Source organism: Rhinopithecus roxellana, chromosome 16, assembly GCF_007565055.1.
Source record: "Rhinopithecus roxellana isolate Shanxi Qingling chromosome 16, ASM756505v1, whole genome shotgun sequence".
In the NCBI taxonomy this organism is placed as follows: domain Eukaryota; kingdom Metazoa; phylum Chordata; class Mammalia; order Primates; family Cercopithecidae; genus Rhinopithecus; species Rhinopithecus roxellana.
The window spans coordinates 54,920,422-54,945,226 of NC_044564.1; the positions used below are offsets into that span (position 1 = coordinate 54,920,422).

At 39.2% G+C, this 24,805-nt stretch overlaps 1 long non-coding RNA gene across 1 annotated transcript; it reads left to right on the forward strand.

Moving 5' to 3' along the window:
- The first annotated feature begins 220 nt into the window (after window positions 1-220).
- On the forward strand, window positions 221-21,766 carry LOC104682551. The gene is made up of 5 exons (XR_750706.2): window positions 221-357; window positions 9,264-9,442; window positions 12,202-12,441; window positions 19,548-19,552; window positions 21,712-21,766. It is a non-coding gene; the product is annotated as an uncharacterized LOC104682551 (long non-coding RNA).
- Window positions 21,767-24,805: the final 3,039 nt, after the last annotated feature.

Below are 24,805 nucleotides of genomic sequence, written 5' to 3' on the forward strand. Positions count from 1 at the left end.
ACCAAACATCAACTTTACAATAAAGAACCTGAGCTCTGGTAGAAGGGAGACAATGGTTACTTCTTTTCATGGATTCTAAATTCTATCTGCCAGTCACTTTTCATGTGTGCATTCATTGGTGTGCAGAATGGAATTACAGAGGCAGAAGAAAAGGAGGTGTCTGCCAAATTGATAGTTTAAAAAACATTTTAGTGGCCTACTTAACTGTAATTTGTTTCAGTTTTAAACAGGAAAAACCTCAGCATGTAAGCAAAGCAGACTGGACTTGAACAGATACGGAATGCAAAGCACACAGAAGAGTCATGGGGGTCCTGAAGAGGGATTAGAAGTTGTTATGCGATGAACAACATTGCATTGGTAAGATATAAGAGCATCACAATATACTCCTTTCCCTTTCTTCTTCCCCCACCTCCCATCCCTAAAATTTCCTGGACATTTTCCCTGATGTTTGAAATTCCATCTTAGAGGAGTCTCTGTAGCCGAAGGTTTGATTCCTATTTTAAATGTGAGGCAAAGCAATGTCATTACGTGCATTTTGACATAAATAACTTAATATGGAAAATAAGGTCTGATGGGAAGAAAGCATGAAGCACTAACAGGAGTGGAGGAATGGTTTCCACAGGGCAAAAGGGCAGGAAAAGGGCAAGGAGCAGGACTTGAAGGACAGGTGCTTTGACAAAAAGTGGGGCAGATACATCTCGCCTTGGAATTATGCAGACAGATGTGGTTTAGGATTGTGGGTGTCTTGGGGTAGTAACCAATCAGAGGCTCATTTTTCTCACCTGTAAAATGGGAATATATACTACCTGCCCTTGCTTATGGACTAAATAAAATAATTATGTTACAGCACTTGATGGAATGTTAGGCCCAGAGTAGGAGTTAATTAGGCATTAGCTCCTATATAGCCCAATTGTTTTGTTTTCTTTTTTTTTTTTTATTATTATACTTTAAGTTCTAGGGTACATGTGCATAACGTGCAGGTTTGTTACATGTGTATACTTATGCCATGTTGGTGTGCTGCACCCATCAACTCGTCAGCACCCATCAATTCATCATTTATATCTTGTATAACTCCCCCATGCAAGCCCTCCCTCCTCCCCCCTCCCCCCTCCCCATGATAGGCCCCAGTGCGTGATGTTCCCCTTCCCGAGTCCAAGTGATCTCATTGTTCAGTTCCCACCTATGAGTGAGAACATGCGGTGTTTGGTTTTCTGTTCTTGTGATAGTTTGCTAAGAATGATGGTTTCCAGCTGCATCCATGTCCCTACAAAGGACGCAAACTCATCCTTTTTTATGGCTGCATAGTATTCCATGGTGTATATGTGCCACATTTTCTTAATCCAGTCTGTCACAGATGGACATTTGGGTTGATTCCAAGTCTTTGCTATTGTGAATAGTGCCGCAATAAACATACGTGTACATGTGTCTTTGTAGTAGAATAATTTATAATCCTTTGGGTATATACCCAGTAGTGGGATGGCTGGGTCATATGGTACATCTAGTTCTAGATCCTTGAGGAATTGCCATACTGTTTTCCATAATGGTTGAACTAGTTTACAATCCCACCAACAGTGTAAAAGTGTTCCTATTTCTCCACATCCTCTCCAACACCTGTTGTTTCCTGACTTCTTAATGATTGCCATTCTAACTGGTGTGAGGTGGTATCTCATTGTGGTTTTGATTTGCATTTCTGTGATGGCGAGTGATGATGAGCATTTTTTCATGTGTCTGTCGGCTGTATGAATGTCTTCTTTTGAGAAATGTCTGTTCATATCCTTTCCCCACTTTTTGATGGGGTTGTTTGTTTTTTTCTCGTATATTTGTTTGAGTTCTTTGTAGATTCTGGATATTAGCCCTTTGTCAGATGAGTAGGTTGCAAAAACTTTCTCCCATTCTGTAGGTTGCCTGTTCACTCTGATGGTAGTTTCTTTTGCTGTGCAAAAGCTCTTTAGTTTAATTAGATCCCATTTGTCAATTTTGGCTTTTGCTGCCGTTGCTTTTGGTGTTTTAGACATGAAGTCCTTGCCCATGCCTATGTCCTGAATGGTACTACCTAGATTTTCTTCTAGGGTTTTTATGGTATTAGGTCTAACATTTAAGTCTCTAATCCATCTTGAATTAATCTTCGTATAAGGGGTAAGGAAAGGATCCAGTTTCAGCTTTCTACTTATGGCTAGCCAATTTTCCCAGCACCATTTATTAAATAGGGAATCCTTTCCCCATTTCTTGTTTCTCTCAGGTTTGTCAAAGATCAGATGGCTGTAGATGTGTGGTATTATTTCTGAGGACTCTGTTCTGTTCCATTGATCTATATCTCTGTTTTGGTACCAGTACCATGCTGTTTTGGTGACTGTAGCCTTGTAGTATAGTTTGAAGTCAGGTAGCGTGACGCCTCCAGCTTTGTCCTTTTGACTTAGGATTGTCTTGGCAATGCGGGCCCTTTTTTGGTTCCATATGAACTTTAAAGCAGTTTTTTCCAATTCTGTGAAGAAACTCATTGGTAGCTTGATGGGGATGGCATTGAATCTATAAATAACCTTGGGGAGTATGGCCATTTTCACGATATTGATTCTTCCTATCCATGAGCATGGTATGTTCTTCCATTTGTTTGTGTCCTCTTTGATTTCACTGAGCAGTGGTTTGTAGTTCTCCTTGAAGAGGTCCTTTACATCCCTTGTAAGCTGGATTCCTAGGTATTTTATTCTCTTTGAAGCAATTGTGAATGGAAGTTCATTCCTGATTTGGCTCTCTGCTTGTCTGTTACTGGTGTATAAGAATGCTTGTGATTTTTGCACATTAATTTTGTATCCTGAGACTTTGCTGAAGTTGCTTATCAGCTTAAGGAGATTTTGGGCTGAGACGATGGGGTTTTCTAAATATACAATCATGTCATCTGCAAACAGGGACAATTTGACTTCTTCTTTTCCTAACTGGATACCCTTGATTTCTTTCTCTTGCCTGATTGCCCTAGCCAGAACTTCCAACACTATGTTGAATAGGAGTGGTGAGAGAGGGCATCCCTGTCTTGTGCCAGTTTTCAAAGGGAATTTTTCCAGTTTTTGCCCATTCAGTATGATATTAGCTGTGGGTTTGTCATAAATAGCTCTTATTATTTTGAGGTACGTTCCATCAATACCGAGTTTATTGAGCGTTTTTAGCATGAAGGGCTGTTGAATTTTGTCAAAAGCCTTTTCTGCATCTATTGAGACAATCATGTGGTTCTTGTCTTTGGTTCTGTTTATATGCTGGATTACGTTTATTGATTTGCGAATGTTGAACCAGCCTTGCATCCCAGGGATGAAGCCCACTTGATCATGGTGGATAAGCTTTTTGATGTGCTGCTGAATCCGGTTTGCCAGTATTTTATTGAGAATTTTTGCATCAATGTTCATCAGGGATATTGGTCTAAAATTCTCTTTTTTTGATGTGTCTCTGCCAGGCTTTGGTATCAGGATGATGTTGGCCTCATAAAATGAGTTAGGGAGGATTCCCTCTTTTTCTATTGATTGGAATAGTTTCAGAAGGAATGGTACCAGCTCCTCCTTGTACCTCTGGTAGAATTCAGCTGTGAATCCTTCTGGTCCTGGACTTTTTTTGGTGGGTAGGCTATTAATTGTTGCCTCAATTTCAGAGCCTGCTATTGTTCTATTCAGGGATTCAACTTCTTCCTGGTTTAGCCTTGGGAGAGTGTAAGTGTCCAGGAATTCATCCATTTCTTCTAGATTTTCTAGTTGATTTGCATAGAGGCGTTTATAGTATTCTCTGATGGTAGTTTGTATTTCTGTGGGGTCAGTGGTGATATCCCCTTTATCATTTTGTATTGCATCTATTTGATTCCTCTCTCTTTTCTTCTTTATTAGCCTTGCTAGCGGTCTGTCAATTTTGTTGATCTTTTCAAAAAACCAACTCCTGGATTCATTGATTTTTTGGAGGGTTTTTTGTGTCTCTATCTCCTTCAGTTCGGCTCTGATCTTAGTTATTTCTTGCCTTCTGCTAGCTTTTGAATGTGTTTGCTCTTGCCTCTCTAGTTCTTTTAATTGTGATGTTAGAGTGTCAATTTTAGATCTTTCCTGCTTTCTCCTGTGGGCATTTAGTGCTATAAATTTCCCTCTACACACTGCTTTAAATGTGTCCCAGAGATTCTGGTATGTTGTATCTTTGTTCTCATTGGTTTCAAAGAACATCTTTATTTCCGCTTTCATTTCGTTATGTACCCAGTAGTCATTCAGGAGCAGGTTGTTCAGTTTCCGTGTAGTTGAGTGGTTTTGATTGAGTTTCTTAGTCCTGAGTTCTAGTTTGATTGCACTGTGGTCTGAGAGACAGTTTGTTATAATTTCTGTTCTTGTACATTTGCTGAGGAGTGCTTTACTTCCAATTATGTGGTCAATTTTGGAATAAGTGCGATGTGGTGCTGAGAAGAATGTATATTCTGTTGATTTGGGGTGGAGAGTTCTATAGATGTCTATTAGGTCCGCTTGGTGCAGAGATGAGTTCAATTCCTGGATATCCTTGTTAACTTTCTGTCTCGTTGATCTGTCTAATGTTGACAGTGGAGTGTTGAAGTCTCCCATTATTATTGTATGGGAGTCTAAGTCTCTTTGTAAGTCCCTAAGGACTTGCTTTATGAATCTGGGTGCTCCTGTATTGGGTGCATATATATTTTGGAGAGTTAGCTCTTCCTGTTGAATTGATCCCTTTACCATTATGTAATGGCCTTCTTTGTCTCTTTTGATCTTTGATGGTTTAAAGTCTGTTTTATCAGAGACAAGGATTGCAACCCCTGCTTTTTTTTGTTCTCCATTTGCTTGGTAGATCTTCCTCCATCCCTTTATTTTGAGCCTATGTATGTCTCTGCATGTGAGATGGGTCTCCTGAATACAGCAGACTGATGGGTCTTGACTCTTTATCCAGTTCGCCAGTCTGTGTCTTTTAATTGGAGCATTTAGTCCATTAACATTTAAGGTTAATATTGTTATGTGTGAACTTGATCCTGCCATTATGATATTAACTGGTTATTTTGCTCGTTAGTCGATGCAGTTTCTTCCTAGCCTCGATGGTCTTTACATTTTGGCATGTTTTTGTGATGGCTGGTACCGGTTGTTCCTTTCCATGTTTAGGGCTTCCTTCAGGGTCTCTTGTAAGGCAGGCCTGGTGGTGACAAAATCTCTAAGCATTTGCTTATCTGTAAAGGATTTTATTTCTCCTTCACTTATGAAACTTAGTTTGGCTGGATATGAAATTCTGGGTTTAAAATTCTTTTCTTTAAGAACGTTGAATATTGGCCCCCACTCTCTTCTGGCTTGTAGAGTTTCTGCCGAGAGATCTGCTGTTAGTCTGATGGGCTTCCCTTTGTGGGTAACCCGACCTTTCTCTCTGGCTGCCCTTAAGATTTTTTCCTTCATTTCAACTTTGGTGAATCTGGCAATTATGTGTCTTGGAGTTGCTCTTCTGGAGGAGTATCTTTGTGGCGTTCTCTGTATTTCCTGAATTTGAATGTTGGCCTGCCCTACTAGGTTGGGGAAGTTCTCCTGGATGATATCCTGAAGAGTGTTTTCCAACTTGGTTCCATTTTCCCCCTCACTTTCAGGCACCCCAATCAGACGTAGATTTGGTCTTTTTACGTAATCCCATACTTCTTGCAGGCTTTGCTCATTTCTTTTTCTTCTTTTTTCTTTTGGTTTCTCTTCTCGCTTCATTTCATTCATTTGATCTTCAATCGCTGATACTCTTTCTTCCAGTTGATCGAGTCGGTTACTGAAGATTGTGCATTTGTCACGTATTTCTCGTGTCGTGGTTTTCATCTCTGTCATTTCGTTTATGATCTTCTCTGCATTAATGAGTCTAGCTGTCAATTCTTCCACTCTTTTTTCAAGATTTTTAGTTTCTTTGCGCTGGGTACGTAATTCCTCCTTTAGCTCTGATAAGTTTGATGGACTGAAGCCTTCTTCTCTACTCTCGTCCAAGTCATTCTCTGACCAGCTTTGATCCGTTGCTGGCGATGGGCTGCGCTCCTTCGCAGGGGGAGATGCGCTCTTATTTTTTGAATTTCCAGCTTTTCTGCCCTGCTTCTTCCCCATCTTTGTGGTTTTATCTGTCTCTGGTCTTTGATGGTGGTGACGTACTGATGGGGTTTTGGTATAGATGTCCTTCCTGTTTGATAGTTTTCCTTCTGACAGTCAGAAGGACTGTCTGTTGGTCTGTTGGAGATTGCTTGAGGTCCACTTCAGACTCTGTTTGCCTGGGTATCAGCAGCAGAGGTTGCCGAAGATAGAATATTGCTGAACAGCGAGTGTACCTGTCTGATTCTTCCTTTGGAAGTTTCCTCTCAGGGGTGTACTCCACCCTGTGAGGTGTGGGGTGTCAGACTGCCCCTAGTGGGGGATTTCTCCCAGCTAGGCTACTCAGGGGTCAGAGACACACCTGAGCAGGCAGTCTGTCCGTTCTCAGATCTCAACCTCCGCGTTGGGAGATCCACGGCTCTCCCCAAAACTGTCAGACAGAGTCGTTCGCGTCTGCACCGGCTCCCGCTACTTCCCCTGTTGGTCTTCAGCTGTGCGCTGTCCCCAGAGGTGGAGACTACAGAGACAGGCAGGCTTCCTTGAGCTGCTGTGAGCTCCACCCAGTTCGAGCTTCCCAGCGGCTTTGTTTACCTACTTAAGCCTCAGCAATGGCGGGCGCCCCTCCCCCAGCCTCGCTGCTGCCTTGCGGATAGATCGCGGCAGACTGCTGTGTTAGCAGTGAGGGAGGCTTCGTGGGCGTGGGACCCTCCCGGCCAGGTGTGGGATATATTCTCCTGGTGTGCCTGTATGCATACAGCGCAGTATTGGGGTGGGAGTTACCCGATTTTCCAGGTGTTGTGTGTCTCAGTTCCCCTGGCTAGGAAAATGGATCCCCTTCCCCCTTGCGCTTCCAGGTGAGGCGATGCCTCGCCCTGCTTCAGCTCTCGCTGGTCAGGCTGCAGCAGCTGACCAGCACCGATTGTCCGGCACTCCCTAGTGAGATGACCCCAGTACCTCAGTTGAAAATGCAGAAATCACCGGTCTTCTGTGTCGCTCGCGCTGGGAGTTGGAGACAGGAGCTGTTCCTATTCGGCCATCTTGCTCTGTTTTGTTTTCTTTTTTAACCAAGACCAATCTCTTTCTGAGTCAATTCCTTTGCAATATCTCACATCTATCTATGCACTTAAATGCTTTCATTGATCTACAGCTATTGGATGACTTAGGAAAATTTCTTTTTTCCTTTTTTTTGACACAGAGTCTTACTCTGTCGCCCATGCTGGAGTGCAGTGGCGCGATCTCGGCTCACTGCAAACCTCCACCTCCTGGGTTCAAGCAGTTCTCTGCCTCAGCCTCCAGAGTAGCTGTGATTACAGGTGCACCACATCCGGCTAATTTTTGTATTTTTAGTACAGACAGGGTTTCACCATCTTGACCAGGCTGGTCTTGAACTCCTGACCTCATGATCCACCCGGCTCAGCCTCCCAAAATGCTGGAATTACAGGTGTGAGCCACTGCGCCTGGCAGAAAACATTCTTTAGAAAAAAGCGGAGTGAGTTTATCTGGTATTTCCTGTCTCATAATATTTTTTGTTACTATCTTTCGGAGTAGCTATCAGGAATCTGAAGAAAATAAAAATATCCTTTTACATTTTTTCTTACTTCAACTTGATAATATTTCATATATATTTTTCCTGATGAAATGTATGGAAATATTGACAAAAGTACATCATGATCTGAAATAATGTGAATCGTTTGGAGATGACTCAAGGACAAGAATCTTGAGATAGAAGTCTACATCCCCTAAAAGCAATGACACCATGTCTTTGAACAAGGCCAAGAGAGAATCTAATTTATTGAAAATGAACATAGCTATTTCTTTCCCTTTTGAACAGTGGCTTTTAAATATTTTTTTCCCTTACAATCCACAGTAAGAAATACCTTTTACATTGTGACCTGATACACACACATGCATGGTATGTGTGTGTATCTGAAATAATAGTTTCATGGAATAAAGCTTACACTTATTCGATTTGATGCACTCTGAAATGTTCCATTCTACTCTATTTAACTTTTTAAAATGCTGTTTGAGACCATTATATTGATTTTATGTTCCACACTTCAAACATCACTGCTTTAGAGTTTTACTTATTTTGCTTTTCTGAATGGCAGGCCTTCTCAAGACGGTCTTAAATGCACTTAATTTCGTCCTGTTTTCTTTTCTGGGATATTCTGTATCTCTAAATACAAATATGAAAAGGAGTTTATTAGCTACAATGGAAGGATATTGAGAAAAATCACTTTATAATTGCCCCACAATTTAAGGAAATTTTACCATCTTTTACATTCCTGGCCCATTCAAATTATTTCATTCCTCTCTGTTCCTTTCATATTTTTATCAAAGACTGATTTCCAGTTGTTATTAGGCAAAACAGGCTTATTAAAGGGAAGAGAGGAGACTGACATTTAATAAGCACCAATTATGTACAAGGTACTTTGCATACATTATTTCTTCCTAATAACTAATCATGGTTTTTTTTATTCATACTTTTATTGCCTATATTATTTCTTACCAATAACTACTCATGGTATTTTAAAATTCATACTTTTAAGCTTATAAGAAAACAGGGATTTAGAGAGAGAAAATAACTTACCCAGGGTCAAAAAGTTCAAAAAGCTGGTTTGTGGTAGAGCTGGCCCCCAAACTGAGGCCTGCATAGCACCAAAATCTGCAATGTATTTTCCTGATGTCAACATAAAAACCACAAAAAAGAAAAAAAAAAAAAAAAAGAACAATAAGATCTTATGTTTTTAATCTGCTAACTTTAGGAAGGCATGTATATATGTTTTTCTTTGAATTGATTTTGCTGTTGTTGTTGTTGTTAGAGTCTTATATATTTACCAATAATTATACAGAACATATGTGAACTTCCCAACATGTATTATGTGTATACAGTCTCCCCAGCACACTATTTATTCATTTAGAGTACTCCAGAGCTCATAACCTACTTGTGTAATTTTCCCCACAAGGATTCCATGTTTTCTGTTGGCTTTATAAGGACACTCAGGATTTTAATTTATTTGCATCACAACATTTACCTTTATTAGCCCCCTCAATATTGAAGAGAAAATCAAAATAAAATGCTTTCCTTTGTAACCTTTAGTTCTAAGCAGGGCCCATTAGGGACTTTAAAATATTCACTTTTGGAGCTGATTCCTACATTGGTAAACACTTTGCATGGCATTAAATAAGCTTTGCCTGTTCTAGGAGACAGAATGGATTAAATTAAACAGTAGTGAATATCACTTGGCTGAAGTGACAGGAGTAAAGAACAGAATGCATCCACTCCTCCAGTCTCATTAAGCTGCCTCTTTCTCCTGAAATTAGATTGGGATTCCAGGACACCTCTCAACCTACAGGAAACACTGGATCTAAAGCTGAAACAGGTACCCAGTGCCTTTTGAAAAATTAACTGCTCTATTGAAATATAATTTACATACCATAACCCAGTACAGTTTCCACTCACAACAAAATCCCTGATTCTGGAACTTAAAAGGAAAAGAATAATAAACATAAATTTCATGCTTTCACCAGTTTGCACTCAATCCGTCTCACTTATAATTTTGCTCTCTCCCTCTTTTCCATTCCCCCCTCCCACCCCACTGCCCTTCTACCAGGTGCTCCTCATATACATTATCGACACGTCCACTCTGCTATTTCCACTTACCGGCTTTCAATAATTCCTTACTGATTATGTTTTATTTCAAGGTAGGGGCAACTATAAAATAGCATCATTATACTTGAACACACAGCTATCCCTGTGTTAGGACAGAATTAGAGGTACACCTGGTGCTTTCTCTCCAGAGGAAAGCGAAGTGGTAAGAAGAATGAAATTTCAGGTACAGTCTTGCACATCGCCATTAACAGTGAATATCAAGTGTTTCCTCGTAGAGTTTTGAATGGTCATGTGGATGGAGATGAACTCCAGTGCAGTGACTAGGTGAAAGGTGAGATTACCAATGTACACAGGATGCCACAATGTCACAATGGAATCATCAGTGTTATTTTCTGAGTAATGTCTTCAATGGTGGTGATGTCTTTCTTAAGTTTCGATAGTCCTTCCACTACCTCTCTAGCTCATCCCAGGCTGGCAGACATATAAACACAGTTTAGGATCCAAAAAGTGTGGTTTCCTCACATTAATTGTGAGCCTATGTGATTCTCAGGTTAGAGTGGGAGATCACATATGATAGAATGCTCTCCTAGAGATGAACTGATTTGTGTTTTTGACTCTATATGGGAAGGGACATGCCAGATAACCAACTTTGGAACTCACATTTGGGAAGAAGGGAGAAGAGGAAGTCCTGGCACCACAGAAGTGAACTCTACTTCCAGATGTAGGTACAGGACACGGTAATGGTAAGATGAAGGCGAGTGTATCTAGCGATTACGGAGGACAGGTGACATAGAAGCTGCCTCTTGAAACAAGTTGTCTTTCACCCTGAAAAGGAGGTATCGTCAGGCAGCTTATATTTTAGATTAGAAAAGTGAAATTTATATAAATCCTGACTAGATTCCTGAAAGGAAGAGAGGCCGCTGGAAAAGCTAAGAAAGAAAAACTGTAGGGAACTTTTGGCTGAGATTAAAATGGAAGGAGCTATATCTCTGAAAGGACTGCAGAGGCCTGAATGGGAATCTGGATAGTGAGGCAGTATTTCAGAGTGACCAAGAATCTTCCATGGGACCGCAAAGGGCAGATTCACGGTAGCAACATGGGAGGAGCATGAAAAACATCTTAGATGTTTAAGTTGTACTGATGTTTTTGGACTACATAAGACCCAGGATTTTGGGGATAATTTATGGAGACAAGGTGTATCTGTTTTCTGTTGCTGCCACAGAAACTTAGTTTCTGTGATTACCACAAACTTAGTGGCTTAAAACAATACAAATTTATTATCTTACAGTTCTGTAGGTTTGAAGATTGAACTGGGTCTCGCAGGGCTAAAATAGAGGTGTAGTTAGGGCCACATCCCTCTGGAGACTCTAGAGGCGAATCTGTTTCTTTCCCTTTCCAGCAACAGAGGACTGCCCACGTATTTTGGCTTACAGTCCCTTCCTTCAGCAGTGAGGCTGAGTCCTTCTTACACTGCTGCCTCTCCAGTTCTTTTTCTTCTGCCTCTCTCTTCCACTCATAAGAACCCTTGTGATTATATTGAGCTCACTTGGATATTTCTCCCATTTTTAGGTCAGCTGGTTACCAACCTTAAAGCCATGTGAAACCTTAATTCGCTTTTGCCATGAAACCTAACATTCACAGGTTCCAGGGATTAGGAAACACATCTACTGGGAGGGCCTCTATTCTGCCTACCACACAAAGGAATCCAAACAGGGAGATACTGAATTTCCTGATAATACTGTAGGTAGGTAAGAGTGCAAACAGGCTAAGGGATGGATTCGGCCCTGGTTCCCAACACTGGCTGCAAATATAATCATGTGAAAGCCTTAAAAATGCAAATGACCAGATTACACCTGCAGACATCCTAATGTAATAGATTTGGTATGGGTTCCAGACATTGTAATGCTGGGATACATAGATCTGGATAAGCCAGATGATTTTTATGTGCAGGCAGGATTGAGAATCACTAATTTAGGATGAGAAAGTCTATACCTTAACTCTAGAAGGTGAGAACAGAAATCCAGAGCATGTCCTAGAATTCTGTTCTTTTCTAATTTCCATCAGGTATTTTAGTTACATATCCTGTCCTACTTCTTTAATTTACCTCTATCAAATTTAATATATGAGCTTTAAGTATTCTTAGAAGTAAAGAAATATATGCTTAGAAAAAATATTATTCTTAATTACACTTTATACATTTTAATTTACTCTTCCCATCTGTAAACTTGTTTTCCAAAAATTATTTTAATTGAAAAACTATATCATTAAGAGTTCATCAATAAGTTTATTTCATAATATATACCTCACTCACTTGTAATAAAGAGTTAAACTACGTTTCATTTACCTTAATGAAATCTATTTTCATGCAGCTTCACTCTACAGTGTTTACTTCATAAACACTTCATGGTGTTTGAATTGGTTTATGCATTTTCTATTTTGTTACTTTTCTTATTTTATTTCATTCTTGCATATAAAATTGTTGGTAGTTGCCATGGCAATTCTAATTGATTTCTTTCTGCTGTTTTGTAGGCTTTTAAAAAGATTTGCACAATACATCCTTCATATTGTTATTTTTATCTCTGTAAGTTTGTAATGGCCTCTAAAAAAAAAAAAGCTGTGTAACAAGAGCATCAGATGTTACTTTGCTCACTGTTGAAGGCTGTGAAGAACAGAGGAAAACTAGGAAGAAAACCAAGCTGGGAAGGGCAATGAAGGAATGAGTTAGAGTTCAAAAGTAAAAGTATGTTCCATATAAAAGAAAGAGTTCAGGTACGTGAGTCAGCGGCAATGCAAGGGTAAGAGATGTGCTTTTAGAGAGAATTGAACTTGTCAATGTGACTCAGCTCTGGAAGACTAAAAACTTATGGAGGGAGAGGCAGGAGAGGGAAGCCAGGTGAAATGTCACCATTTTCTTTGTTTATCTCCTGGTAGATCTCAAAATCTTCTGTTATTCACACACACACACACACACACACGCACACACACACACACATACGAGCATGCACTCATGGAATGCGTCAGTATATCTATTGTCAAAATCAGCTCACAGTCTCATTTCAGTAAAACAGAGATGTGATCCATCACAAGATGCTGTGTTGCTGATTAACTGCCTTCTTCTAGGAGATGAGGTACAGTGTCATTTTCAGTCCTAGAGATCATGAGAAAAAGAAGAAAGTCTCTTGCGGATCTGAAATGAATTTGATTTGGTTTTACATTTACTGTAAAACTCCAGAAAATTTACATTTGTTTTACTTACACCATATATTTTTTCCAAAAGCTAATTCCTATGGACTGCAAACAAACACATTAACGTAAAATAACAAATAACTCTTCTAGAGTAGAATATGGGTAAATTTTAGACACAGACATGTGCACTAAGATGTCTGCACAATGATTAAAGTTGAGTTGTGAGTTTGCCTCTGAGACTCCCACTGGCTAACGTGAAGAGAAAAGCATGATCAGAAACAAGATTCAAAGTGCCTGGAAGGAAGCATTTGTCAGGTATGCTGGGAAAACACAATATTTCCGAGAATTGAGATGGAAGAAATTTCTCCAAGGAGGGGATATTTTAATATAATAGACAATGGCCTCAATAATATCCCTGCAGTATGAAACAGTATGTTTCACACAGCCACTTCTAAATATTTTTCATCAAGTGAAGTGAAGGGCATAATGTTGGCATACAACTGAGAAACAGCTATTAAATGAGGGTGAAAAGTTCTGAAGACTAAATATTCTGCTCTTGGATTACCTTGGTGATCAGAAAGTGACTCTATGTGGACAGGACTATGTAGACAGCATACCTATTTTAGAGAACACTTGTGCCCCATCGTATTGCATGGCAAAATCAAGAGATTTGATGACGACGTGCCCTATAAACCATTTCAGATCCTCAACTTTACAACAAAGAAACATCACCTCATCCTCATTCACTCAGATGAAAAAAGATCTTGGTGATAGTAAAAATGATTTATCTGAGGAACCATTATAAAAATTACATTACATAGGCTTATGTGAAATATGCAAAAGCTTTGAAAAATAAATGCCTAAATAATCTCCCGTAAAACGTTTAGATAGATTATTATGACCCTATTCTTCTGGTACAAACATAAATGTGTTTCCGATAAATGTATTTTATTATGTTTTACTTCGTATGACCACCCTATTATAAATTCAGGATGGTTAAAAGCAAACTTTAAGACCCCTCTCTTCCTCTGGCGGTCAGGACAAGGTTTTTTAAACCAAAAACATACGTTTACATTTAGCTCCACATGTGCCAGCTAGGTATTGACTGAACACTGACATGTGTTTGAGCTTTAGGGATCTCAAATCTCTCTCTGCTTCTGTCTCCTCAGTTGTCTTACACCACACATTTCTCTCTCTCTCTCTCTCTCTCACACACACACACACACACACACACACACACACACCACATATTGGTAATTCAGAAATTTAGCAGGTAATAGGGACCTAGTATTCAGAACAAACACTGTCCTTGATGAAAAAAAAAACAGTATGGAATACTGTATGCCGCACTTTAGCTGTGGGGGCACTAATGAATGATTCTTGGCAAATTCTGAATACCCCTTGAGCTTGTCTTGTTCATTAGCAAATTATTTTCCTTTGACTGTTTCTCAGTTATATACATGACATACTAAAAATAGTGATTTTCTCAATCAGTTGCTTCCTAGGTAAGTAAACATTCCACTGGTGGAGTACTGTTAGCAAATTACAGTGGAAATACAGCTCTGAAAACAATCTAGCTTTGTTTCTCTTGGTTACTAAATCCTAGGTCAGGTGGCCTTGGTAATGTGCTTTGCAGGCCCCAATGACAGGGAGCTATTTGACGAAGGGTCCCAGCTGGGACATTCTGAAATTCAACCCCACACCTGTGAGTTGTGCCTGGCCACACTTCCCAGGGTTATTCCAGCCATTGGCTTCGTGGGGCAGGGATACTGAGGCAGGCTCTTTCCTGGGAGATATAAGATTCCCTGACAGTCTTGCTACCTAAATGCTTCTACTCAACCTGTCCTTTTTCTTTCCCCTACACTCAGTGCCACACTTGCTTACGGTCTCCCAGTTTCTCTCACACAGACGGTTCTGCCAATAAAACCTTTGCTTGTTTACGTCTGTCTTAGCAGCTATGTCCTGAAGGACCAAGACTGACATAATACACTCTGCTTAGTTTTAAAGGTAAATTGTTTACCTACACTTAAGGAACTACATCTCCACACACTCAATATGGTTCTAAATTAGTCTCCTGCTGAAAATGCCTAACATTGCCACTCAGATTTGGACTCTAGATTGCGACAGATTAAAATTTCTTATAAATGATTTTTTTTCAAAATAAATTCCTAACTCATTCTCTTCTCCAAGAAGCCACAGTGCTTCCTCTAATCCTGAAGTCATCAATAGACAATCTGTCCTTCCCAATAATGCTGAGATTTTGTTTTCTAGAACCCTACATTCAGATAAATTATACCTATAAATTGTACCTATTAGAATACATTTTGTGGCCTAAACCTCAACCTTTCACTTGATTGGCAATACTGGCAATATATAGCCTTATCTTGTTGCCTAAGTGAGAGATCCATCCTGAACTAATGTGGACATATCAGTGTAAGTTGAAGACCACTCAAGGAAATGCAGCCTTTTTGGGTTTTCTGAAGTAAGTAGTAGTCAAACTCTTTTCTCTCTCCTAATTTGGAACCACCTAAAAACAGACAACTGAGTCAGATAGAGGCCAAAAGATCAGCTTTTACATATTCACTAGACCTTGCATCTAGGCCATGGGTAACTATTTGCCCATCCAATACAAAGCAGTGCAAACAGAAGACCTCTGGCCTAGAACTCTAGGCCAGAGAATGGCAGAGAATGGTCTATGCATGGAGAGAATGGTATATGTGTTTAATGGCCAAATTCCAGAGAAAAGGGCAAGTACCATCTGAGAACAGACCAGCTTAATAATGAAAGCACAGGAAAGGTTTCATTTGTTCTTGACCTCACAACTGAGATGTTACTATTCCTTTATTGGGAAGCAAGAGAGAGGCAGAAAGATGCTTCTTAATTCTTTTAAAACCACAGCAATTTTATTTTGTGGGCCATGGTGAAAAGTCAGAGAGGGAAATAGCTTATCCTACAAAACCTCAAGCCCTGATCTACCCATGGGGAAGTTAGTGGCATTAACCTTTCATGTAAAGGACAGAACATCACCAGGCCACGTTAATCATGGGGACAGTCAGGATCGTCATTGCACAGAAAACAAAGCGAACTCTTCTTTCCTTCATTTTATTACTATTCAAATGTTTCAGAACAATTCATTCAAGATTCATATAAAGTTAGCTATGGGCTTTTCTAAATAGAGCTCTTACATCTTAAAAATAAATCCAAGGCTTTTAAAGCTCTGTAATTATCTTGTCTATTATCTCATCTGCTGCTTCATCTTTCATTCCCTCCCTTGATCTTTTTTATCTGTATGGGGGTTTGCCATTTTTGCATAGCTTTTAAAGCAAATTCTGGATATTTCAGAGATGGGGGAGGGGTAGGAGAATAGATATGTCACAATTCATGCTACTTACTCATTTTTCTGGAAATTAACTCCTCAAGCACCTGATGAGTTATAGGCATCTGGGCATTAGATTTTGAATAAGAATTTTAATTGTATTATTTCATCACTGTGATCACACTTAACAATGAAAATTCTTACAGTTCCCTGAACTATGCTATTTATGCCTTCACTTAAAAAACATTTTAAAACTGCATAATCTTAGGGAGTCCATCCTTAATGATTTTTATAACTATCTTAGAGTTTAGTGACCTCTGTAAAGTAAATGTACTTTTCTGATGGGGGAAAATGTATAAAAAAATGTAGTATGTCTCTGAAAGGAAATCATTTTTGACTAAAATACTATTTAAGTAGATGTAAATTTAGGCATAGTTTTCTGATTTAAAAAGTATTATATACTTATGCAAAATTTAGAAATTACAAAAAATATAAGATAGAAGAAAAAATATAAAGTAGAGTAAGAACAGTCTTTAAAATAATCATTTGATGCAAGCATTATTAATATTTTGGTATCTTTCTAGTATTTTACACCCCCTACACACATACAACATTTATAAATTTTGAATCATATTAAACAGTTTTATTTTTTTCTCACAATGTTATGTTGTGAACATTTTTCTATGGCATTATGTAGACATTAAAATATGTTTTTAATGACAGCATATATAAGAATGAGTCAAGTGTTTTACTAAACCACTCTTAGATATATAACATTTGTTATTCCAAAAATTTTGCCATTATAAATGATGCTGTTATAAACATTTTTATGCAAATTTTTTTTACCATGTTATTAGTGTCATAGGAAATAAAATTACTGTGTTAAAAGGAATAAATATTTTAAAAGCAAAGATCACATGACCAATTATTAACTTATGTTGGGGGACAGTCACACTTCCTTTCTGGTTTCAGAATAATTGGGAAGCCAAATTAGTAGCCAGAAGGTTCCTTAGGGGAACATAGAATCAGGGAAGAAGTGGCAGGCAGTCTTGAAGGATCTTTCATCCTAGTCATGGTGAGGCCTGATAGCTATGACTTCTTCAGTTAAACTGATATCTTCATACTAAAACATTTTGTCATCATCAACCTATTTATATTTCAATCTAGATAGCTGTTGACTTGCAATATTTACCATATTATGAAGCACGTGAAAACTCTGCATGTGCCCAGATGACTCTCCATGATCCGCAAAGGCCTTCATTTGCCCCAGCTTCAATGCCAGCAAAAGGGTCACTGCTTGGCCTTGGGCTTTCAGGAAGAGAGCACACTCCCATAAACCACTAAGAGAGGTGGTCTAGAGCAAGGTATATGGGAGAATTAAGTGTTCATTTGGGAGAACTGAGCATCTAGCCTTCAAGGAGACAGGTTCCCGTGACAAAAATTGAAGATGAGGAGATAGTGATTGCTTAGATGTAGTTATGATAGCTATCTCTATTGGTTTAAGATAGTTATTTTTATCTTTCCACATGTGACATACATAAATGATTTAATATATACTCTTGACTATTCTTTTTCTGACAGTTTCAGTATGTTTTCATCTCTCTTGGGAGTTGGGGGAGTAGATGTGTATTTCTCACTCTATCTCTGACTCCAACCCTCACCTAAAGAATCAGATGTGAAACTCAATTCAGATTTATGTGGAGATTGAACAAGAAACTAGCAGGGAAGAGAGTCTAGAGCTGTTGAGATATGAGACCTTCACTATTGTCTTTATAGTCACATGGATATGTTTGCCTGTCTAAAACGGACACAAGAAAGTCAGGCACCCTGATGTGCAGCTCTTTGGAGGCTAAATTAGATTAATTGGCTCCTTCAGTCATTGCCTTCTGGGAGTTTACAGAATGTGGGAGTATCATTCAACTAGACAGATCTAAAAAATGCAGACAATGAAACAAAATAGTCCACAAATTCCAAAGGGAGCAGATACTTGATGGAGTGAGAACTGTTCAAAATTCACTCAGTTGAAAACTGAGTGACTCATTCCTTCAGAAAATATTGGTTGAGCATCTAATATATGGTCATAGTAAACTAGACACTCTGAACATTGGGATGAATAACACAGATAGAACCCCTTGTTCTATTCCTTGTTTTTACATTATGACAGAGAGGATAGAAAATAAGCATATAAAAAGGCAGTACAATTTGGAGGAATCATAAGTGCTAGAGGGAAAAATGAAGCCTTGTAAAGGAGTTGAGAGTGATGGGGGTGCTATAATAGCTGGGGAGTCAGAACTGAAGGAAGTGATACAGCAAAGCCATTAGGGGGCCCAGAGAAGTTTTCCAGGTGGAGGGGACCTCAATGTCAAAGGTTCCAAGACAGGAAGAAGCTTGGTATGTTTGAGTTGCAGCACAAAGGCCATGTGCATGGACAGAGCAGAGAGAGCAGGGAGAGAATGATTAGAAATGAGATCAAAGACATGGAGGAAACCAGGGCCTTCTAAGTGATGGGAGGAAGTCTAGATTTTATCCTCATTGCTCTGTGGGATGTCTCTGGAGGGTGTGATCTGAAGAGTAACATAATCTGATACACAATTGGAAAGTATTACTCTGGCTGCTCTGTGGAGGAATAGGAATAGACACAGGAAGACCATTGGTACTCCTAGTAAGGATGGAGGGTGACCAGGACTGTGGGGATGCAAGGAGAGATGGAGAGTAGTCAGGTGGATGATAGGTTTTGAGGCAGTCAATTAAAGTTGCTTAAGATTGGATATGGGGGCCGGGCGCGGTGGCTCAAGCCTGTAATCCCAGCACTTTGGGAGGCCGAGACGGGCGGATCACGAGGTCAGGAGATCGAGCCCATCCTGGCTAACACGGTGAAACCCCATCTCTACTAAAAATATAATAACTAGCCGGGCGAGGTGGCGGGCGCCTGTAGTCCCAGCTACTGGGGAGGCTGAGGCAGGAGAATGGCGTAAACCTGGGAGGCGGAGCTTACAGTGAGCTGAGATCCCGCCACTGCACTCCAGTCCGGGCGACAGAGCGAGACCCCGCCTCAAAAAAAAAAAAAAAAAAAAGATTGGATATGGGTTGTGAAGAAAAGTGAGAACTAACAGGATGACACGTAGTATTTGACCTAGCAACTGAGAATGGGGGCACTAGGGAAGAAAAAGTAAAGGATGGAGGGAAAATAAAAGTTCTGTTTTAGACGTGTTAAAGTTTAGATCCCTGTTAGACACACAAGTGGAACTCTCCAATAGGCAGAAAAAGTAAGTCTGGAGTTTAGAGAAGAGATCATAGATGAAGGCACAAATTCATGAATTATTAGAATACAGATGGTGCCCAAAGCCACAGGACTGGGTGCGATAACTTACAGAGAGAGTGTAGTAGACAAGAGAGGAGAGGAGAGAAGAGAGCTGAATTGGAAGCCTGGCAGTATGCCAACATTTAAAGGTCCACAAGAAGGACTTCAGGGAGATTAAGAAAGAGAAGTGACAGTCTGATTTGCAAGATGGAGGTCATTGGTTGGATGATTTATTATCCACGTAATTTATACTCCAACCCATGGTTTTTTAAGAGTAAGAGAAAAGTTATTAATAATTTTGCCAAGACAATAGGTGTAAGCTGGGACTGTCGTGGGCAAACAAGAACATATGGTCATGTTAGGCTTTGGCGACCTTGTTAAGACTGGTTTCAGCAAAGCTGTCGTGATGGCAATCTAATTTGTGTGGGCTGAGAAGAGAATAAAAGGTGAAGAAAACAAGAAGCACAGATGACCTTTTGGAAGGAATTTCACAAAAGAAGGGAGCAGAAAAATAAGACATGACTGGAGAGGATATGAAATAAAAGTTTGTTTTTAAATGGGAGAGATAAGCTCTATGTATGCTAATATGAAGGGTCTAGGAGAGATAAAAAGTTTGATAGTGCAGGGGAAAGGGAATAGCTACAGAAAGAGAGCTGGGGAATAAGAAAGGGATTCTGCACACAAGTAGCATGGCTGACATTAGATGTGAGTGGATTCAGCCTGTCCATTGTAACGAGGGGAGGCAGAATATGTGGATACAAGTGTACATCGTTGCTAAGTTTGGCAGTGGGAAATGAGCTGACATCTTAGCCAAAGCAAGAGACATTCCACTTTTTGTGAAATCCTCCTTTCCTTCCTATAAGAAGTCGCAGTCTACCATCTGGGGGCAATTTTCTTCATAGGCATTAAGAAGAGATATGTGAGCTATTTCTTCTCTCAGGAAAATGCCCCAATATGGAGCCTTTAATAGTTTACCAGCAAATGTGGAAATTCTCCCAGGTCCAATTTAGATCTGGCAGAGAAGATGAATATTACTAGTCAGTCACTAACTGCCTGTAACAGATGTTTTTGTTGAATGTTAACATGAACAGTTCTATTTGGCCTTTTCAGAAGTGGAATTAAGAAATAAAAGAAATAGCTAAGGGTACATTGAAACCCAGTTGGGAAAAATCCTTTGACTGGAGCCACAAAATAGAACATCTAGTAAAAGCTTTAGCACCCAAGAACTGTGTGACCCTGGGGAAATCACTGTGCCTTAATTGTTTGATCTGTAAGAAGGAGAAAAAGAGTGAATATCAAGCAGAGGGCAGGTGTTTGTGGATATATGGACTTTCTGACAAACTATTAGTAGGAATTTTAGGAAAATGTAAGCTTTTTGTGGGGACAGCATAAAACAAACCAAGCAAATGAGTATTTCCAACGATTTGATGCCTAAGATTAACTTAGTTCAGAAAACTTAGAAAAGAAAACCAGAATTAAATGATTCAAAATACAAATTACGTTTTTTTACAGAGTCAAACCCCCTTGAAAGCAAAGCCTATTTTCTCTCTTTGAATTAAACTTCCATTTCCCTAGTCAGCCAGTACAGTTGCTTAAAGAAAATTTACTCATCTGAAAAATGGTATATAAATAGCTATTTCCAGAAGTGACTTTTGTTACTACAGACAAAGTCTCACTGCAGTGGAATTACAGTGCAGGTCACCTTTGGTGTTCTCCAGTGTAACAATCACACCTGCTGAGGTTCCATAGGTAGGACCCATGCCACCTATACATGCCACTGTCACAGTGAGAATTCAACTGGACTTGAACAAGATCAGTGTTCTGTAAATTGATTGTTTGCATTGTTTAAGACAAAGTCCCTAGGAACAGGCTTTTCAAAATGGCACAGGAGCAGCAATTTGTGGATGCTACACTACAAGACAGTTTAAAGAACTGGTTAATGTTCTTAGTTATTGATCTTATGGACCATTGTGATAGTCAGTGACTAAGCTCAGCCTAGGTGTACCTCCCATCCATTGTATCCAAATCCAGTTTCCCCATTCTTAGCAGGGTAAAACCAAAGGATGCGTTGCGTAAGCACTTGTAGATAAATTCAGCTCATCCTCTTGTGCTGAAAATGCCAATTACTGAGAAACATTTACTATGTGATTATTTACCATCAGTAGCATTTGTTTGCTTGTTTACATTGAAACATACATTTTTTTTTTTTTTTTTTTTTTTTTTTTTTTTGAGACAGAGTCTCCCTCTGTCACCCAGGCTGGAGTGCAGTGGCATGAGCTTGACTCACTGCAACCTCCACTTCCCAGGTTCGGTCGATTCTCCTGCCCCAGCCTCTCGAGTAGCTGGGACTACAAGCACATGCCACCATTCCGGGTAATTTTTGTGTTTTCAGTAGAGACAGGGTTTCGCCATGTTGGCCAGGCTGGTCTTGAACTCCTGACCTCAAGTGATCTGCCCACCTCAGCCTCTTAGAGTGCTGGGATTACAGGCATGAGCCACTGTGCCCAGCCTGAAACATACACTTTAAACTTTGCTTTCTAAAATTAACACAATATAAACTTTGAAAAAATAGAATAAGGAATACAGTATTTCATTTTACATTCTCATTTAGGGTTCAGGTTAAGATGCTTAGAAAACAGTATAGACAATTGGATCCATTTCCTATGGACATTGACCCACCATTCAGAATCCACCTGTGAGGTACAGAGATAATGATCATTGTGATAAGAACCATCATGGAGTGTAGACAAGGTTGTTTTGATAGTTCATAGGCTCTATGAACTCTCACTTTTGGAGACTTTCTTATCTTTTATTACACATATTAAAATGCTCTCATTCCACATTAAATGTAATATATATATGAGTTGAGTGGAGTTGCCCTCAACTAGTTTCCCTAATGTCATAATCCAGAGACATTTAATTTAACACTTGTTAATTTCAATGTTGCTGTCTCCCTTGCAATATTGTGTGGCCAATAAAATATTTTTAATGTTTCAAACATTTCTGTGGAGGTTGAATCAAACACTTGTTCATTTCAACATTGCAATTTTCTTTTCCTTTTTTTTTGGAGTCAATGATTTTTTTTTGTTTGTAATGTCTTAAACACTTTTATGGGTCCGTGAAAAACTTACGGAACTATGTATGGCACGGTGCCTTAGGGCTTAAAAGATAAAATGGCCCTAGATGTTGATAAGGACCTTGGCCTTGAACATTGCCTGAAGCTTTAGCTACGTCATATTTAAGAACAAATTGTACTGTGATGTAAATATTTCTTATGGCATTCCACCTTCTCTTTACCAAATCCAATGAAATAATTCTTCATAACTTTTCATCCAGATTTTGCTTTTACTTTCTTCTTCCACCACCTTTTTTAGACCCTTATCACGTCAGACACAAACTATTACAAGAGACTTTTACTTTGTCTCCCTGCCTGAAGTTCTTTCGTCCTTCAATAGAGGGTGAAAAGATTAGCCTTGCTAAATAATTAAGTATATTTAATTAACCAACTAATTAAATTGACATGTCTATTTTGTAGTAATTTACTATGAATTTTTGCAGTTTAAACATATGTGTTTGGCTTTATCTAAAATAGCTTCTACATTTCCAACAAATCTTTTCTACTTACTTTTCTTTGAGTATATTTATCACTTTTTCACCCTTGTTTGTCCATTAATCCAGGCATTCAACAAATATTGTTAAGCACCTAGTGAGTCTCAAACATCATACTAGTCACCAAGGATTCCATGATGAATAAGAGCAATACTTGCCTTATTTATTTATTTATTGTAAATTTAATCTTATTTTATTTTAGGTTCCAGGATACAGGTGCAGGACTTGTAGGTTTGTTACAGAGGTAAACGTGTCCATGGTGATTTGCTGCACCTATCAACCTATCACCTGGGTATTAAGCCCCACATGCATTAGCTCTTTATCCTGATGCTCTCTCTCCTCTATCCCCAACCCCTGTGACAGGCCCCAGTGTGTGTTGTTCCCCTCCCTGGGTCCATGTGTTCTCACTGTTCAGCTCCCACTTATAAGTGAGAACACGTGGTGTTTGGTTTTCTGTTCCTTTGTCAGTTTACTGAGGATAATGGCTTCCAGCTCCATCCATGTCCCTGCAAAGGACATAACCTCATTCCTTTTTATGCCTGCATAGTATATAAGCAGGTGTATATAAGGTAGTCCTATTTTAGAAAAGGCAAATAATAAAATATATATGTTTGAAATGCCACTGGTTCTTTGATAGAGGTAAGTACAGACTACAGTGAAAACCACAAGGGAAAATGGTCTATTCTGCCTGATTTGGGGAATAAAGGGTAAGGGAGGGTGGTTCAGGAAAAGCTTATTTCTGGAAAATGTATAATCATCTACCTGATGTACATTTGGGCAAGGAAGGGCACTCCAGGCAGAGTTAGTACTATGAGCAAAGGCATCAAGACAAGAAAGACATTTAAAAAATATTGTTGGCTGGGCACAGTGGCTCACACCTGTAATCCCTGCACTTTGGGAGGCCAAGGCAGGCAGATCACGAGGTCAGGAGTTCGAGACCAACCTGACCAACATGGTGAAACCCCATCTCTACTGAAAATACAAAAATTAGTCTGGCGTGGTGGCACCCACCTGTAATCCCAGCTACTCGGGAGGCTGAGGCAGGAGAATCACTTGAACCCAGGAGGCGGAAGTTGCAGTGAGCCGAGATCACACCACTGCACTCCAGCCTGGGTGTCAAAGCAAGACTCTGTCTCAAAAAAAAAAAAAAAAAAAAAAAAAATTGTTGAATTGATGGCATTCTTTTTATTAAAACCAAAGAATTAAAATTTTAATAACATTCTATTTTGATTAAAAATAGAATGTTTGGATAAAATAATGTTGAGTTCTAATACACTTATTTTTCAACTTTTCAATATTTTTTCAGTTACTTTAATATTCTGGAAAACAACCATTTTAAAAACAGATAAAAACATGGCTCTAGGAACATACATTTTTGTTTTTGTCTCAGGCTGCAATATGGCTTGGCACAGCGCTGTCAGATCTTATTTTTATTTAAAATTTTGACATTTTCATCATGGATCTTTTGCATTAATTTTGATTTTTTGAAAATGTTTCATTAAAAAGTTAGTCATCTTGATTACCGAGTTTTCTAAGGCCACTTAAATTTTATACTCAAGGCAAGTGCTTCCTTTGTCTTCCCCTAATCCCAGTCCTGGAAAAAGCCATCAGATCAATATTTTAAAGATCACTTTCTTATAGTGATGAGTACGGGTTGCTAAAGACTTTGGTAGTTAAAATCTGAGAAACTGAGGCAAATTCAACATCTATCAAAATAATTT